Source organism: Papio anubis, chromosome 10 (assembly GCF_008728515.1).
Source record: "Papio anubis isolate 15944 chromosome 10, Panubis1.0, whole genome shotgun sequence".
NCBI lineage: Eukaryota > Metazoa > Chordata > Mammalia > Primates > Cercopithecidae > Papio > Papio anubis.
The window spans coordinates 36,814,800-36,831,507 of NC_044985.1; the positions used below are offsets into that span (position 1 = coordinate 36,814,800).

Consider the following 16,708-nt stretch of genomic DNA (forward strand, 5'->3'; position numbering starts at 1 on the left):
GTATGATGCCTTGAACATTAATAGTTTTTTCAAAATTACTTCAAAGAGGATGCATATGGAGTCACCATTATAACCTACTAATTACATAGTTACTTCGAGTACCTGAAAACCATAAGAGGATACTTGGGATATTTCTTTTTATTGTGGTAAACAAACATGTAAAATAAAATTTACCCTGTTAACCATTTTTAAGTGTACAAGTCAGAACTCTTTTTTTTTTTTTTTTTTTTCTTTTTGAGACAGTTTCTCTCTTGTTGCCCAGGCTGGAGTACAATGGCATGATCTTGGCTAACCGCAACCTGTGCCTCCTGGGTTCAAGCCATTCTCCTGCCTCGGCCTCCTGAGCAGGTGGGATTACAGTCGCCTGCCACCATGCTCAGCTAATTTTGTATTTTTAGTAGAGACGGGATTTCTCCATGTTGGTCAGCCTGGTCTCGAACTCCCAACTTCAGGTGATCTGCCCACCTCAGCCTCCCAAAATGCTGGGATTACAGGCATGAGCCACCACACCCGACCAAGTGTACAAGTCAGAACTCTTATGTATATTCACAGTGTTGTGCAATTGAGCTCTATAATCTTTTCATCCTATAACACTGAAGCTCTTTATCCTGTAAACTGCAGGTCTCCTCCTACCTCCCCCAGCCCTTAGCAAGCAACTTTCTACTTTCTGTTTCTATGATTTTGACTAATTTAGGTATTTCATATGTGTGGAATTATACAGAATTTGTCATTTTGTGACTGGCTTATTTTGCTTAGTGTAATGGCCTCAAGATTCTTCCATGTTGTAGTATGTAACAGAATTTCCTTTTTTAAGACTGCATGATATTTCATTGTGTATATATACCACTTTTTCTATATTCGTTCATCTGTCCATGGACATTTGAGTTGTTTCCACCTTTTGTCTGTTATGAATGATGCTGTGATGAACATGGATGTGCAAATATCTCTTCCAGGCCCTGCTCTGAATACTTTTAAATGTATATACAGAAGTGAGATTGCTGGATTACATGGTAATTCTATTTTTAATTCTTTTGGGGAACTCTCACACTGTTTTCTACAATGGCTCTATCATTTTACAGTCTCAGCAACAGAGCATAAGGCTCCCAATACCTCCACTTTCTTGCCAACACTTGTTATTTTTTTTGTTCAACAGTGGCCATCCTAATAACTGTGAGGCTATATCTCATTGTGGTTTTGATTTGTATTGCTTCTATTAGTAGTGATGTCAAATGCCTTTTCATATGCTTCTTGGCCATTTGTATATCTTGTTTGAAGAATTGTCTATTCAAGTCCTTTGTCCATTTAAAATTATGTTTATTTTTGTTCTTGTTACTTTGAAAAAGTTCACTATATATTCTATAAAGGTTGAATTGTAACAATTTATATATATATATATAAATCTCTTATTAGATAAACAATTTGCAAGTATTTTCTCCCATTCTGTAGGTTGCCTTTTCACTCTGTTGACTGTTTTCTTTGATGCACGGAAGTTTTTCTGTTTGATGTATTCCTGTTTGTCTGTTTTTTCTTTTGTTTCCTGTACTTTGGGTGTCATATTCAAGAAATCATTGCCAAATTCAAATGTCCTGATTCTTTCCCCTAGGTTTTCTTCTAGGAGTTTTATAGTTTTAGGTCTTACCTTCAGATCTTTATTCAATTTTGAGTTAGTTTTTATATACGGTATAAGGTAGAGGTCCAACTTTATTCTTGTGCTTGTGGATATCTGGTTTTCCCAACACCTTTCACAACATTTTGAAGAGAGTATCATTTCCCCATTGTGCAGCTTTGGCATCCTTGTTGAAAATCGTTTGGCCATCTATGCAAGAGTTTATTTCTGGGCTCCCTATTCTGTTCCATTATTATATATATCTATGTCAGTACCAACTGTTTTGATTGCTGTTGCTTGCAGTGTGTTTTGAAATAAAGTGTGAAGCTTCCAACTTTATTCTTCTTTCTTAATTGTTTTGGCTATTTGAGATCTCATCAAAATTTATATGAATTTTAGATTTTTCTTCTATTTTTGCAAAAATGCCATTGGGATGTTGATAAGGATATATTGAATCTATAGATCATTTTAGTTAGTGTGGACATTTAAAAAGTAATATCTTCCAATTGGAGAACATGGGATATCTTTCCATTTACTTCTGTCTTCTTTGATTTCTTTTTGCAATGTTTTGTGGTGTTCAGTGTATAAATTTTTCACTTCCTAGGTCAAATTTATTCCTAACATTTGTATTCTTGATGCTATAATAAATAAAATTGTTTTCCTAATCTCCTTTTTCAATTTATTAATGTTTGTGTATGGAAATGCAAATGTTTTTTATGGATTTATTTTCTATCCTGAGATTTTGATGAAATTATTTATTAGTTGTGACAGTTTGTGTGTGTGTGTGTGTATGTGTAATCTTTAGGAGTTTCTAAATGCAGTTAGCCCTCTTTATTGTGGGTTTTGCATACGTGAATTGAATCAAATACAGATTGAAACCTGTGGATACAAAGGACCAACTGTATTATGCTATTTTAGATGAGCTACTTGAGCACCTATGGATTTTGGTATCCATGGGGGTGTCCTAAAACCAATTCCTCATGGATACAGAGAGCCAACTGTATAAGATCATGTTATCTGAAAACAGGGATAATTTTACTTTTTCTTTCCTAATTTGAATGCCTTTTATTTATTTTTCTTGCCTAATTACTCTAGCTAGAACTTCTAGGACTATGATGAATAGAAGTGATGAGAATGGGCATCCTTTTCTTGTTCCTGATCTTAGAAGAAAAGTTTTCAGTCTTTCACCATTGAGTATGATGTTAGCTGTGAGCTTTCCATACACATCTTTTATTGTGTTGAGGTAGTTTCCTTTTATTCCTAGTTTGATGAGTGTTTTTATCGGGAAAGCATGTTGAATTTTGTCAAATGCTTTTTCTGCATCAATTGAGATGATTATTTTTTGTCCTTCACTTTGTTAATGTGACGTGTTAAATTAACTGATTTTACTCTGTTGAACCATCCTTGTATTTTAGGTATACATTTCACTTGATTTTGGTGTATCATCCTTTTAATATGCTGGTTATGCAGCATATTAAAATTATTTTGTTGAGAATTTTTATATCAGTATTTTAGTATTTTGTTGAGAATTTTTGTGTCAATATACACCAAGGATATTGGTCTGTAATTTTCTTTTCGTGTACTGTACTTCTTTGTCTGCTCTTGATATCATAGTAATGCTGGATTCCTAGAATAAATTTGGAAGTATTTCCTCCTCTTCAATTCTTTGGAAGAGTTTGATGAGGATTGATGTTAATTCTTCTTTAAATGTGTGGTGGATTTTTTTAGTAAAGCTAGCTTAGGTTTTTTTTTTTTTTTGGTTAGGAGGCTTTTAATTACATTTTCTGTCTCCATAGTTGTTATAAATCTGTTCAGATTTTTTTTATTTCTTTATGAGTCAGTCTTGGTAGATTATAAGTTTATAGTACTCTCTTATAATCTTGTTTATTTCTGGCACATCAGTTGTAATGTTCCTTCTTCATTTCTAATTTTAGTTATTTGATTCTTCTCTCTCTCTCTTTTTTTTCCCCTTAGTCTAGCTAAGGGTTTGTCAACTTTTTAAATCTGAAAATATTTTTGACTGTCTATTCCACATGGCAAAGGAGAACATTCTACAGGGGTGGGAATAGTTGAAACTATATATAGATTTGACGCCCATATATCTAAGTATTAAATGATTGCTACTGCATGAATTTGTAAGATAGTCTTAAGACTATGGTAGCATAGAATTTTATTTCTGAAAAATTTTTGAGAGAGGATACAATTGCTTAAAGCAATTGCCAATGTTTTTAATGGAGGATGTTATATGTACATATAATTTATAAAGACCAGTTAAATTCTGTATTTCTATTGGGATATATTTTATAGATTAATGACATACTGGTAGTATATTCCTCTGATAGGAATTTTCAGTGAGAGACATTCACTTTGCATTTTGAAGTTTATATAGGAATTCATTTTCATCATTCTTTCTCTCTTAGTGAAGTTCTATTAGAAAATCATTATTTTTCTATGCAATGTGTCTCTTGGTTTTATTTTCATCAGGCAATTACCTGTTTGAATTTTGTTATTCTTACTATTTAGAATTTTCATTAAAATTAGAAATATTTCTGCTTAAAGAAAAGTAGTTATTTTCTGAGGATAGAGGCTTAAATTTTTATACAAATTCTCAAATACCTGTGGAACCAATAGTGACCTATGCAGTTGGGATGTTTTTGTGTGAGTAAGAATATCTGCTACATTTCTGGATAGATTGTCTTGTGAGGATCATGGTGGCCATAGCTTGTCTTGTGAATAAAAGTTTTTCTAGAAATATATTAAACACTTTTCTTACAGTGGAAAAGGAAAAATCTTGGACTTGAAAAAAGAAGGCCCTTCCAACTGTGGACTGTCCAGGTAAAATCGTTTATAATTGTATCTAGTTTTTCACTAAATCATTATAATTGTTATATTATGGTATCATCAACATTTTAAATATGATGGTTAAGGTTATTATTGAAATACAAACTTATTGCACAGATTTAAGTTTTTTCTGATGATCCTTTCTTTAAAAATATAACCTCAATCTATCAACATTGTACTAACCTATTATAACTATCAAAGTTAAAAAGAGAGATTTTTAATTACTCATCCAGAGCACAGCCCCTTGGGTTACCCACTTTCTCTCGCTTCTTTAAGAAAATGTTATCTTTTTAATCTCAATCTATCAACACTCTACTAACCTATTATAACTATCAAAGTTAAAAGGAGAAATTTTTAATTACTCATCCAGAATACAGCCTTTTGGGTTACCCACTTCTTCTCCTTTCTTTAAGAAAATGTTATCTTTTGCTTAAAACTTTAAAAATTAAGAATGTAGTTTCTACCACTAACCCAGAAGCTTTTAAATTAGTTTTTCTACAATGGACTGAAGATACCCTAGGGAAGGTAAACATTCCCATTATTCAGTTGATATGGTAGAATTTGCCAGGGAAGCAGGTGCCTCAGTCATTTGATCTCTCCTAGAATCTGGGAAACTCACTCAACTATGTAGCTAAACTGGAATGAAGGCATGCTGTACTGATCTTTGAAAACTGGAGAAAACCAGTTAATAAGGATCACCCTCCAGGTTTTCCCCACTGTCACTCCATTCTGTTTGGTTTCTTGGGCTATGATTAAGGAGTTTAGGAACTACCCACCATGAACAGAAGCCATCCTTGGAACAATTTTCTGTGAGTATATGTTATGGTTTGAATGTGTTCCCGAAATTTCTTGTTCTGGAAACTTGATCTACAAATTCATATTTTGATGGTATTTGGAGGTGGAGCTTTAGAAGGTAATTGAGATTAAATAAAGCCATAAGATGGGGGCCCTATGATGGAACTGGTAGTTTTATAAGAAGAGGAAGAGGCTGGGTGCAGTGGCTAATGCCTGTAATCCCAGCACTTTGGGACGCTGAGGCGGGCAGATCACCAGAGGTCAGGAGTTCAAGACCAGCCTGGCCAATGTGGTGAAACCCCATCTCAACTGAAAATACAAAATTAGTTGGGCATGGTGGCATGCACCTGTAATCCCAGCTACTTGGGAGGCTGAGGCAGGAGAACCACTTGAACCCGGGAGGCAGAGGTTGCAGTGAGCCAAGATCATGCCATTGCACTCCAGCCTGGGTGAAAAGAGCAAAACTTTGTCTCAAAACGAAGAAACAAACAAACAAAAAACCAAAAAATAAGAAGAGGAAGAAAGACCTGAGCATATACACTGTTGCTCTCTCATCATGTGATGCCCCCCATCATTTTATAACATCGCAAGAAAACCCCCACCAGATGCCAATGCTATGCTCTTGGACTTATCAACCTCCAAAAACATGAGCTAAATAAACTTATTTTCTTCACAAATTACCCAGTCTGTGGTATTCTGTTATAGCAATAAAAAATGGAGTAAGATAGTATGTGTCCATACATGTACTTGTGTATGTAGACGAATGCCTTGGGAGAATGAATCTTAAATTGTGGAGGCTGGAAAGTGCCATTTTGGAGAGTTGTAAGCAACTTCTCCCAACTATGACAGAAACTTTGTGTTTATGGAAAACTTCTTTTCTATGAGTTGGGCCAATTTCATACATCTAGATACTAGATATATTCTCAGATAAGCCTAGAGAACTGTTCCAAATACTGATGCTTGACTTTGAAATGTTAAATCCTCTTTCTAGTAATATCAATTCAGATTATTTTTAGCAGAACTGGAGTGCAGGCTCCACATTGTGGGTGGGGTGAGGATTTTCTTCAAATAATTGGACATCGCCACCAAACAGGCCTTGATCTGGGTGAAAGAAAGAGCTTTTTTTTTTTTTTTTTTTCTCTCCAGATTAAAGGAGAAGAGTTTGGGTGGGCTCAAGGTAGCGGTACACTTGGAGATTCTCATTTGTGGGAGCCATTCTGACCCCACATCTCCACCAGGATGAAGTCTGAACTAGCTTGTTTAGTCATTCCAATAGGTCCTTGAAACGGAAAATTCTGGTAGTGAAGGACGGGAATGCCTGGGAGCATGTCATTTAAAAAGCTATTCTGTATAATGGCAAATGCTAACCATGTTTTTCTTACTAAAATGATCTCTCACCTGCAGGGTAACAGGGCTTGCCAACAGCAAACAGTAGTATTATTTTCATTTCTGCCAATTTGATAAGTAAAATTTTGGATCTCATTTTAATGAGCATATCTTGAAATTTGAAAAAAAGTTAAATCTGGAAGAAATCCTAGAGATATCTAATTTAACCAATTCATTTTACAAAGCCCATGGCACAGTTAGTGGGCTGCAGAACAGGGATCATGATCCAGTTCTCCTGGATATTATCCCGCGGCTCTTTCCATGGAAACAAACTTAGCAGGGGGGCCCCTGCTGCAGTTCTCCAGCTGGAAGCATCAGAGCACAAGACTGTGGGAAGAGAGTACAGTTTTGTCCATTGAAAAACAATTAAGTTATTGATTGCATCGTACAGAAGCAGTTAGTGAACCCAGCTTCCTGGAGATGCTTCTGCCCAGGGAGGAGGTCATGAGGAAGATATAACGTACAGAAGGACCTGGTTATCCTAGTACCAGAGGCTTCTCAGGAGAGGAGCTAAGAAACACTTACTTGGAGACCATCAAGCTTTCTGCTGTCCCAGCTTGAATCTTACTGGGGTCATCCCTTCTGGTTAGTAGACCTGAAGATGGGGATAGAAGGTATTTAACTATCTGCTGGGTAGAGAGAATAACAATGGCTTATCAGTTTATTGGGCAGGCTGGAGTCCTATAAAATGTAGGAAGAAGCTTGAGGCATATATAGCCAAAGATTCCAAATTATAATCTGACCCTAATTTTATTTTGTGAGGAATGCTGTGGGGGAAAAAGCCTATGTCTTCAGTTTCCTCTTGCCTGACTCTTTTGTGCACTGTTACTGTATTTTGCAGGTTCAGTATCTTAGAAAGACTTTTTTACATCCCATGCCCCATTTGCCTTACATTATATATAATATTACATTATATTTAAATTAATGTATTAATATATTAATGTGTATATATGCACACACATATATATGTATGTATGTATATATCTCCCCTTGGCCTTGACTTTCTTAGTGTATCCCCATGGGACTTAGAACTACACACACTTTTATCTCTTTGCTTGAGGGCTTTCTAACCAACTTTCTTTTCTATATGACATTTCAGCACAATTAATGGATGATGTTAATCTAAAACCAGGTGAGAAGAATCAAAACCAATAGGAGCGAGTCAGAGAAATCATGAGGACATTTTGTCTGCCTGCAAAATAAAACTGGGTGCTGGGGCTTGCCATCAGAGACTGTTGTCTGTCCCCAGCCTTTGTTTCCAGGCTTATTTACCCACTCCTCACTTCACAGAACCTTTGGTCTGGTTAGATCGATCTGCCATTGTCTCAGAATGCCTGGTTGTTCCTGCCTCTGGGACTTTGCCATTTTCCTTCAATGGAGTGCTGCTTTCCCACACTTATTAACCTACTTGAAATCTTTCCATTGTATCAGCTTTATTAACCACTGCCTGCACTTCTCCCTACTTCTTTTGAAGCCACTCATTTACTATTCATAGTATACTGAGCTTCTGATACTTGTCTTTCAATGAACACATATTTTGCCTGTAACTATAATTGTAAGCTACTTTGGTAAAGGACCTAGGTACTGTGCTTCTGGAGGCTTTGTAATGTGTCCCTTGACTCAGCCAAACTACTTTTCCCATAATTCCCTCTCCTGCATGTTTCCAGTTAGAGTGGAGACAGACTTATGTGAGATTTGGAGGGAGGAAGGGAAGCAGCAGCTGTTTTGTAGGTCATGCATTCTGTGGCTGAATGATTGGTGGACTCATCTTATTGCTGTGAGGCAGTGACTGGGCTGGAACTGTTCTACTATGTCCTGCATCCTCCTTCAGGGGTGTGTGTGCGTGAGTTTAGCTATGTAATGAAGGGACCTAACTTTTGAAGGACATCCATATAAATAATGCCAGAGACAAGAGGATTGACACAGGTTTTAGTACGCTTTGTACTTGGGAGTTCCAGCTTTATCTTGCTCTTTCCCACCATACACCCACCTTCAAGCTCTAGCATCAGATGTGAAGAAGACAGCCTTACAGGGACTGCTCAACAGGTCCCCACAATTGTGTAAGATCAAGTCACTGTAACTTTTCCCATTTAGAGAAAGGATGAGGTACATAATTAGCTTCACACACACACACACAAACACACACCCACCCAAACATGTAAAACAGATATTTATGTGTTTGTACACAGACCTTCATGAAGCCAATTTTCTTTTCTTTACAATATAGCATTTCATTACAATAAGTAATTAATAATGGGGGATTTAGAAATCATTACAGAGGAGGAGGTAAATTATGATAGTAATCAGGCAAACAGAATCAGAACCAATGGAAGTAAAGAGATGTATCATGATTACCCAAACAAACTGAAAGAAACCCTAATAAGCAACAACGGGGTGGGAATATAAACAAAAATAAAACAAGATGGTGAGGGGGATACATTAAAAGAAAAACGAATGCTACAGTAATCAAAACAGCATGGTACTGGTACAAAAACAGACACATAGACAGATGGAGCAGGTTACAGAACCCAGAAATAAAGCCTCACACCTCCAGCCATCTGAGCTTCAACAAATTTGACAAAAATAAGCAATGGGAAAAGGACTCCCCATTCAATAAATAGTGCTGGGATAGCTGGCTAGCCATAAGCAGAAGAATGAAACTGGACCCCTACCTTTCATCATATATATAAATTAACTGAAGATGAACTCAATGTTTAAATGTAAGACCTCAAACTATAAGAATCCTACAAGGAAAAGCTAGGAAATATCATTCTGGACATTGCCCTTGGGAAAGAATTTATGGCTAACTCTTCAAAAGCAATTGCAACAAAAAAGAAATGGACAAATTGGACCTAATTAGACAAAAGAGCTTCTGCACAGCAAAAGAAACTAACAGAGTAAACAGACAACCTACAGAATGGGAGAAAATATTCACAAACTATGCATCTGACAAAGATCTAATATTCATACTCTATAAGGAACTTAAGCAAAAAATAAATAACCCCATTAAAAAGTGGGCAAAAGACATAGACATAACAGATGCTTCTAAAAAATCAACCTAGGTTCCCATCAATGATGGATTGGATAAAGAAAACGTAGTACATACACAACATGGAATACTATTCAGCTATAAAAAAAGAATGAAATTATATCCTTTTTTGCAACATGGTTGCAGCTGGAGGCCATTATCCTCGGGAAACTTACAAGTGATTTCAACAGAAAACCAAATACCACATGCTCTCACATAAGTAGAAACTAAACGTTGGGTACATGTGGACATAAAGATGGAAACAGTAGACACTGAGGACTACTAGAGAGGGGGAGAAAAGGAGGGTGGAAAAGACTGAAGAACTACCTATTGGGTATTATGCTCAGTACTTGGGTAATGGGTCATTCATACATCAAACATCAGCATCGTGCAATACACCCATGAAACAAACCTCTACATGTACCCCCCGAATCTAAAATAAAAGTTGAAATTATTAAAAAAAACTTTAAAATATAAAGGAGATAAAAATAAATAAATAAATAAATTTTGTCATGGGTTCAAACCCTGTATGGACCATCAAATAAATCTAAGGGAAATAAGAAAAGAAAAGAAAAATTAGCAATTGACAAGGACAGAGTTTCCCAAACTTTCCCAGTTCCTTTAGTGTCTCAGTAATTTTTTCCTGCTTCTAGGCCCAAAGAAAAAAATTAACAGTTTTGCTTATTAAGTAATTAGGTCCATATAACATAAGTATTTGTTATTTAACATAACTTAGTGCTTATTGGGCACTGCACATCTTTTCAGATTTTAAATCAAACTGGACACCTCTGTCCTACCTCTACAGCTTTCTGTACCATATTGATTTCCATGTGATACTTCCTTTTTATCACAGCCACTGCTGAAAACCCAGCTTGAGAAAGATATGACATTTTAAAAAAGAATGTAGTTATCTAATGTTGAAACTCTGAACTTCCTCCAACTAGTAGTTTGCATGATATCTGACAGATGTTGCTATGCTTCTCTTGAAAATTGAAAATATCTCATGGTGTCCCTGTGAATCTGCTAAAGTACCCTGGGGCCCCTTGGCACATGGACTGGGAACCTCAGGTTTAGGTATTTTTATAATAAAAGAATAATGGAAGGAGTTTTTGGGGAAAAAAAGAAGAAGGATTTGACTGGAAGAAGAAGGTCATAGAGATGGGGAGTCAAGGCATTGAGATTTTAGGGAATTGTTCTCCCCATGGATGTTGAAAATGTTAGTAGCTAGGATGTTGGAAGAAGTTAAGGTCGCCACTGGCAGTGAGTTCTGTGTCAAAGTCTTCAGTGAATGAGGGAGACTAACCAGGAGCTCGGTCTTCCTCACTAAGAGGAGAGTAGGATACTTAGCCAATGGCATAAGTGAGTCATGAAGGAAGAGAGGATGATAGAAACGGGGGGAGTTGAATGGTCCTGGAGCAGCAGTGAAGAGCAAGGGGTTCCCTGATTCAGACCCCAAAGTGCATGAGATGTTGGAAAGTGAACGGCTTCCCCTTGAAAGACCTGCAGGAAAGCAGAGTCCTCAGGGAAGAGCTAGTTTCTCTAAAGGAGGTAGGCAATGCTTAGTAAAGAAGTTGAAGTTGTGGGGAAGCTTGTTAATAATTAATATGAGTTTTAGAGGGCACAGTGGTAACATCTTAATTTATGGAATAGAAGCAGCATATTAGAGAAAATTGTTGGTAAGGAATCAATAAGCTTGTCACAGCCTCATTTCTTAACTTATAGTTTGCTAAGATTAGGGAAATGGATTTTGTACATCAAATTGGATTTGTACATTTGCGGAGATTGTCAATTAGTTAGAGAAAGTCATTTACATCCTCCTTGAATTCCAGCAGGTGTGGTTATATTAATGGCATAGAGGAAAAGTAAGAAAAATATACTTAATTAAAATATTGATCATTTGAAAGCAGAGACTGAGTTTCTATTATCTTAAGCTCTTTAAGAATTACATCTATAAACCTTATAGAAATCAACTCAGAGATTTTGAGACCAAAGTCACCTATGTATGACTGACTAAAAAGGTTAATGAGATTGAGATTTATTATGCTCATTGCCCCTGCTGCAGTTCAAGACCAAATGGTGGATGGGTTTTATTAAAAAGGAAGCAATTATACTGAATTTGTTATATTTCTATACTAGATATCTTAAACTAAACCACATTGTAGAGCATTTTAGGTCTGAGTCCTTTAGGATAAAATAAATTTATATATCCATAAAAGATATTTAAAATCCATTTAAATTTATTTTTTAGAGTCATATTCTGGTATAGGTGAGATTGCAACTCTAAGTTTTTTGAGAATGTTCTCTTCTGAAATTATATGTCATGATTGTCATGGAAGGGATAGAACACAGATTTTTTTAGCTCACAGGCACAAAGCTAAGCTATTGGCTAGAAGCTGGATGGTTTCCTCATCAGAAGAGAAGGGGGAGGTAGAGCTGTCCTGGGCTTACTCTAAGATTTGATCCAGGCCCTTTCTTCTCCTGCTGTGCTTGGTTTGGCGAGGGAGCTACCCCTACAGGATGTGCTTTCTGGGTTCTGTCTTGGGCTAGACCAATGGGAAACCTTGGCAGGAGATTGGCACGCTGGAGGAAAGGAGATGTCAGGCTATTTCTCCTCCTCTTTGTCTGCCTTGGTCTCATCTCTAGCGCTGCTTGTTCTTCTCTATGACCCCATAACCCTTTGGCAACCATGTCCTGAGTCCCGCTCTGCCAGCGTAGACCCTTGGTTTCCATAATCCACTCCTCTCCTTGTTCCCTCTAGCTCTAGGTGGTCACTGTTTCTCCTGTTTCTAACCTCTGCTGCCTCCCTGATTTCTCTCCTTGATCCTCATCCCTATATTAAATTGTCTTTCTTTTAAATGCTTAGAAAGGTTTCTGTTTTCCTAGTTGGACCTTGATTGATAGAAATGTCTAACTTATAAAGTCTGGTAAAGACTCTCTAACAATACGTATTTGTAAAGAAAATAAGGCAGTGACTGACAGGTGCTTAACACATTTTCAAGTGGGAAAAGCAACTTCACAAAGCTGTTAGGCATCCTCTTTCTAAAAGGTACAAGAAAAAGGTCACAGGCATCTCAAAAACAATGTATAGACACGTTAAATAGCTGCAATCACTTCCCCAACTCCTGATAAATCATGTTAGCAGGAAAAAAATTTGAAAATAATGGAGCCAAAGATGTGCTGATTTGAATCATTTTGATAGTAGTTTGAGGAAAATAACAGTCATCAGAATAATTCCCAACTCTGAAGTACTTATTGCCACAGTTATAAGTAGTTCAAGGACTAGCATTTACATTTTATGCAAGGAATGTTTTTCTGAAGGCCACCCATAATTCAAAACTCTTATGGACTAAATTTTCCTTAAGCCTGAATAAATCTAGCTTGTTTTTACCAGTACAGGGTGTCATGACAATTGATTGGCCTCCTTCATGGGCTTTTATCATATCTGACTTTCCCCCATCATTATTGATTTTGGCATATTCCTGCACTAACACTAGCCCCATTACTTGATCAATAATATACAGTGTATTATATATAAGGAAAAATTAAAGTATGGTAAGAATGAATGAAAATAGCACAGATATTTCCTGCACAATACTGATGCACATAAACAAAATATGATTACTGGTTACAGAAGAAAGATTGTGGGTGGGTAGTTTACATAAAAGTTTTCATTTACATAAAATCCTCATCTGTTTGGCAATTATGTATATATCATTTACAATGAAGTTGTCCCGTCAGCTCTGAAATCATAAAATTTTTGGTGAGCTTTCACAATTTAAGAGGTTTAAACAATTTTTTCCCCAAATTTTATGCCAGAATTGAGAGTTTAGCCATGTTATTTTGCATCACGTCAAATTTGCACGGTTTATTTAACATACAATGAAAACTCACGATCATTGAAAAAAGTTTATATTAATCTAAAGTCAAAGGTCATATATGAACTCAGAGATTTTAAAAATTATTATGTAAATTTTTTAGAAAAAACATAAAAGAATTGTTTCATTCAAGTTTTGAATAAAAATAGGATTTGGTTAAACAGAATTTGGCAAGTGTAAATAGCAGTGTAAAAGTGTCATTCATATACACATAACCTTTTGAATTTTATATTCACTTATTCTTTTAAATTTAATATTAAGGATAGTGTTGGAACTTTAATTGAAATGTTATTCATGTCTGATAATTTCTCTTTACCCCGCAGCCTTCTTCCTATTTGGACTAAAACACAGATTCGGGTATCCATTACCTTAGGAAAAGGCAATACTTTTGGCAGAAATTTTTTTTTTAAGTTTGAAGAACTTGGGCATTTGTAATGAATGGCTTAAAAAGTTAGAACACTGAAGTACTTGGGGCATGGAGTTATGCCATGAATAACAGATATAACCGAATACTACCAAAGACAGTTTTCTGTCCTAAATCAGATTTATCCTAAGTCAGATAAAAATCTCAAGAACTGGGAGAAAGGGAGTCTGAGAGACGGACAAAAAAGAGCTCTAAGTATGTCTTTTGATAAGTGGACCTGGATCCTGCTCCCTCTGGCTGGAAGGAAGAAGATGGAAATTAAAATCCCAGATCGGTTTATGTGTTCGAGATCAGAGGCAACCTAAGCCTTAGTTCAGGAGTGGAGCCCAGGGAGACAGCACGTTATGAAGGGAAACGCTCCTGAATTCCTGTTTTTCAAAAATTTTGACCCATGAACTACAGTAAGAAAGACATTTTACACTGTGGCCTAAGACACAAAAAAAGTTCATAAAACAATATTTGTGATGCTGGCTTATGTTTCATTCTCTTTCTTATTTTATTCTTCCATTAAAAGCTTCTGATATGACCTACTAAATTGATTTCATAGATTAAAACCTATAGTTTTATAGTGAAAGAGAAATTTACACCATTATAATATGTACAAAAAAGCACAACTGAAAGTCAAAATTGTGTAGAAAGGAATGCTAATATCTTGCCTTTTGTAAACTGTGCACGAACTTTTTGAACCATTTGACATAATCGGTACAATATGGCTCACCTAATTGTAGTTTCCTGAATTTTAAGGGAAATACATGGTTGTAAATCAACTCTTGGAATATCAGCTTTGCCAACTCGAGGCTATCACAGGGTAATGAGTACTTCTTCAGGAAAGAGTGGATAATGTTAAAAATTCTTTCAAATCAGAGAGATGTACTTTATTTTCTGTGCATTGAAGGTAATATTAGAATGGTAACATTTTGCCAGTATTGAAATAAGGGCCTGGGATAGATTAATTTGTCTGTAGTCCCTAGACTTCTTTATTATGTTAATCACTCCTTTCTCTTCATGCATTTGTGTTCTTTCCTTGCCTCATCAGTTACTCTCAATGATAGTTGTACCTTGGCAGAAATGGAGTCAAATTCTGCCAAAAAATTTAGATTGTGGATTTTCTATAATATGAAATCTTTTTTTGGCCTTTAACTTAAACAAAATCAAGGTGAGACCTAGAAACAAGCTTCTTAAGGATCCAGAAATATTGACCTAGGACAATAATAAGGCAATTGGGAAGAGAATTCTTGATTTACTTGTCAAGGAAGGTTGTTATGTTGACATACCACTGGGAACAGTGTGATTTAACCAGTAATGACAAGAGAGTGACAGAGACACAGGCTGATGGCAAAGTTTCATTTGATCCCAAACCTCAGGCAGCCCGTGGGGTCCCAAACAAAGGCCTTTTGTTTATTTACATCAATTATCCAGATGACCCAGTCTCACTCTATAGTTTCTTGAGCTCATTGTGGACCTGGTAGGAGCAAGATCTTTGGGCAAAAGATAATAAAATGGAATAGTAACACTTGTGCTGAGAAACCTTTCCCTCTGTTCCTGCATTCCTTGTCACATACTTACAATTAGAAAATCCTTGCTTTTTAAAATAAGACACCTTACATCTTAACAAAGTCTCCTGTCTTAACGAAGAAGTCAAAAAGTAAATCCCTGTAGGGGCCAGTTAGAAAACAGATAAATGGATGAAACCTGGTTTAAGAAAGAGTAGAGGCAATTATAGAAAACTGGAAAAATCTATGCTCTATCTAAGGACAACTAAACACACATTTAAAAAGAAATCACTGTGTAGGCTTAAAACAACTGTGGCTGGATTCAGCTTTGGTTTATAGTTTGCCTTAAGAAACAAATAATTCAGTTCATTTCAGAGGAGTACAGTCAGAATATGAATATAGGTTCCACTGCTCCAACTGAACTCAGTTCTGTTGGAAGTCCCCAGGTCTCAAATCAACTTCTTGTGACCCAGACTTTAAGCAGACATTAACTCTGGGGAAGAGAGTGTGCAACTATGGTAGCCATGGAGTGGGAAGGGAGAAGGGTGGTAATTTATGTCAACTGCACCTGGAAGCTCTCTCAAAATGCATACATTCATTCATTTCCTCTCCTACCCCTTTGTTATGATGTGAACCACCCCAACCAAATCGAATTCCCCTTCCCACATAAGAATTATTGCCATAATGAGCTATTGTTACTGCTGATGATAGTATGTGGTATTGCTTTGATGTGACAGAGACGTAAACAAGGTTGAAAACCATTCTATTTGAAGATCACTTACTCCAGTAAGTTTTTGACTAGTATTACATTATTAATGTATTAAGAATTATTACATTAATTCTTTTTCTTTCTAGCTCCAATATCTAGTCCCATAAAGAATTAGAGGGAAATCTGATTTCATCTTGTAAAAACCCTATTCTTTTCCTTTGAATTAGTGTTTCCTCATTATTTCAGGTATAATTCTTAAGAAAAATAATCAGAACATAAATCTGAAAAACTTTTCCACAACAAGATTTCCCTCCCCTGGCCAAGCAAAACATAAAAAAAAAAATTCTCAGGATGCTAAAGATGTAGCATCATATTTATGCAAATGAAGTTTGTGTTTTTTTAAAAAATCTATACAATTGTAAGGCAGCAAAATTTGCCAGAAACTAAAGGAAAAGTTTAAATCATACTTTTATTAATTCTATGCAGAGAGTAGATATGTAGGTATAAGCATACCTCATTTTATTGTGCTTCACTTTTGTGTGCCTCACAGA

The 16,708-nt window shown here is 36.0% G+C and overlaps 1 long non-coding RNA gene across 1 annotated transcript; it reads left to right on the plus strand.

Annotated features, from left to right (window-relative positions):
- Positions 1 to 989: 989 nt before the first annotated feature.
- On the plus strand, positions 990 to 16,475 carry LOC110740872. The gene is made up of 3 exons (XR_002516094.2): positions 990 to 1,010; positions 4,382 to 4,441; positions 13,855 to 16,475. It is a non-coding gene; the product is annotated as an uncharacterized LOC110740872 (long non-coding RNA).
- Positions 16,476 to 16,708: the final 233 nt, after the last annotated feature.